The sequence below is a fragment of the Gossypium hirsutum genome, chromosome A11, assembly GCF_007990345.1.
Source record: "Gossypium hirsutum isolate 1008001.06 chromosome A11, Gossypium_hirsutum_v2.1, whole genome shotgun sequence".
Lineage (NCBI taxonomy): Eukaryota > Viridiplantae > Streptophyta > Magnoliopsida > Malvales > Malvaceae > Gossypium > Gossypium hirsutum.
Window position 1 is genome coordinate 95,662,269 of NC_053434.1, and position 3,061 is coordinate 95,665,329.

At 28.1% G+C, this 3,061-nt stretch overlaps 1 long non-coding RNA gene across 1 annotated transcript; it reads right to left on the minus strand.

Annotated features, from left to right (window-relative positions):
- Positions 1-440: 440 nt before the first annotated feature.
- On the minus strand, positions 441-2,077 carry LOC107891666 (uncharacterized). The gene is made up of 2 exons (XR_001682276.2): positions 888-2,077; positions 441-616 (listed from the first exon to the last, which is right to left on the minus strand). It is a non-coding gene; the product is annotated as an uncharacterized lncRNA (long non-coding RNA).
- Positions 2,078-3,061: the final 984 nt, after the last annotated feature.

The following is a 3,061-nucleotide window of genomic DNA, read 5'->3' on the forward strand; positions in this document are numbered from 1 at the left end:
CGAAAAAATTTCAAATCGAACTAGGATGATAAAAGAGGACTTATTAACTCGATTAACTCAAAAAAATTATTCGATCCGATCGAATGCTCACCCTTAATTATACCGATTCTTTTAACTGTTAGTTCATCTTATTGTTTGTGATTTTAACGAGAGTGACCAAACTATTTAATGTGGGTGCTTAAATTGCAAATTTTTTTATTTTAAGTGCCTAATTATATCAATTCTTTTAACTGTCACTTTATCTTTTTGTTTGTGGTTTTAACGAAATAACATTGGTGCTTAAATTGTAAATTTTTTATTTTAAGTGCCTATAATAAAAAATATATATAGTTAAATGACTATTTTATATAGTTTACCCATAATAAAAATAGTACATGATTAACAAGAATATTCATTTAATTTAATTATATGTTCTTTAATTTAAAATTAAAAAAATCAAATATTCAAATTACATTAATATATATATAATCAATATTTTCTGTACAGAAAATTCTTCAATGAGTAAAATTTCTAACATTTTTTCCCCTCTTTTTATGATAAGAATGCTTCGTAATCATCATTATCATCTCTTCTCCGAGTTTTACCCTTCAATATATTTGAAATTTCCTTGTGATGACTGTATAATATACCAAAGTCATAAAATTTTCAGATAATTGAAAACTCTCTCTCTCTTTGTAATTATAAAAAAAAAATAAGTTGTGTAATAGCCAATTTTGGACTAAACCCAAATCAACAAAACAAATAATAAAACCTAAACAAATAGTAAAATAGTCTAAAATAAATGTCTATTTACATATTAAACCTAGGCCTAAACTACTCAAACCCAATAAGCCCAAAAGTCTAGAAACCCTAGCCCACTATCTTAAATTTTTTTCCAGCAAACTGACCTTAGGGCTAGTCCCTATTGCGGCCGCCGCTCCCACCATTGGCCTCCCCACGCATGCTCAGCCACCTCACGCACCAACCATCGCTCACCCACGCCTCTGACACCTGCAAAACGAAGATCTACATGCAAGCAGAAAGGACAAACAAAGAAAACAAATAACAAAGAAACAAAAAATAGAAATCAAATCTTGTAATTTGGCTATAAAAGCCATATCAACATGCTTGTATGTTTCTTCTTCTTCTCCAGGTTCAAAAAAGAGAAATACGAAAATCAATCAAAAAACTAAAAAACTTTCTAGGTGACTTTTTCTTTTTTTATTTCAAATATTGCTTTAAAGTTTTTTTTTCTGTTATTTTTACATTAAAAAAAAGAGGAAATGGCTCACCGGAGTTACCTCACGACTGCATCGTCACCTTGTGGTCCCGTCATCGGAGGTTTCTCTCCACGGTCGGAATCGAACACGAAAAAGGGGGTGAAAGTGGGCCTTTTTCTTTTGGTTTTTGCAGGCTTCGAGGGTTTCGTCTTCAGACCCATTTGAAAAGGAGCTGAAAAACCACATTTTACGCAACGTCGGCCACCGTCTATGGTGGGTGAACGGATGGTCAGTGGCCCTTTCGACCGGAGACAAGGGGAGAGGATGAGAGAATTCCAAAGTTCTTTTAGTTTTTTTTTTTAAAACTAATGGCTAAAAATGAAATTTCAAAACAAATTTAGTCTTTTATAAAACACTGAAACAACGTAGTTTCATTTGGCCTCCCTAGACGCCAAAACGGGATTGTTTTGGGAAGGCCGACCGGAACCCGACCCGCTCCACAAAAGGGATCCGTGTGTTTTTTTTATTTTGGGTTATTTGCGCAAATGGGGCTTTCGCTTTTGCTACGTGCTTCGATTAAGTCTCGCCTTTTTTTTTCTTTTTTAATTCGACCCTTTTATTTTATTTTGCATTCAATTTAGTCCCTCTATTCGCAAGTTGGAGTGGTGCACTTAATGGGGTTTGGGATATTTTCTCAGTTAACCCCTCGCATGTTTCAGCGCGTTTCAAATCCGTCCTCTGCTTTATTTTTTATGCGAATTTCCCCTTTGAATTTTATTTAGATTTTAATTTAATCCTTTTTATATACTTACGTTTATTTTATTCAAATTTGGACCCTAAAATTTCATTTTAATTGCAATCAAGCCCTTATTCATGTAAATTTGGACTCTTTGATTTTTTTTTTATTTTAAACTATTTTATTTATTTTAAATTTTATATATTAAACTGTTTTAAATTTTTTTAGATATATTATTTTAAATTATTTCATATACTATATACTTTAAATTGCTTTATACATTATTTATTTTAAATTTGTTTTATGTATTATTCATTTTAAATTGTTTTATTATTACTTTAAAATTTTTCATATATTATCAATTTCAAATTTTTATATGTATTATCTATTTTTTATATACCATTTATTTTTTAAGATGTTTTTTATATTACTTATTTTAAATTTCTTTTTACATAATATTTATTTTAAACTCATTTATACATTATTTATCTTAAATTATTTTACATATTATTTATTTTAAATTTTTTTCCCCTCGTATATTATTTATTTCAAACTTTCGCCTATATTACCTATTTTAAATTTTTTTTACATATAATCTATTTTTAATTGTTTTGTATATTGCTGATATTAAATTTCTTTTTTCACATTATTTATTTTAAATTCATTTATTATCATTTTAAAATTTGTTTTACATTTTATTTATTTTAATTTGCTTTATAATTTTTTTAAAATTGTTATATATATTATTTAATTCATTTGTCTTTAATTATTAATGTTAGCATTTAAATGGTGTATGTTGTGAGATTATTGTCATTGCATGTATTATGATTCGTTTATTTGTATTTTCTTATTATTGTCATTCACTTGTGTAATATTTTATTCATGTATTATTATTCCATGCTCATTATTACATTTTTATTTCATGTCATCGCATTGTGAATTACACCCCAACGTATTTATCCAATATAGATCGTTTTATTTTACTTCGAACAAAATAAATGCACATCGTTAAGTGTTGTACTTGCTATTTTTTTTGAAAAAAGAAATTTTTTTCAAAATAAGGAAATATTTCGCGTTCTGGAAATTCGAGAAATCGTATCCTAACTTGCGAGGTTTCGATTTTCTC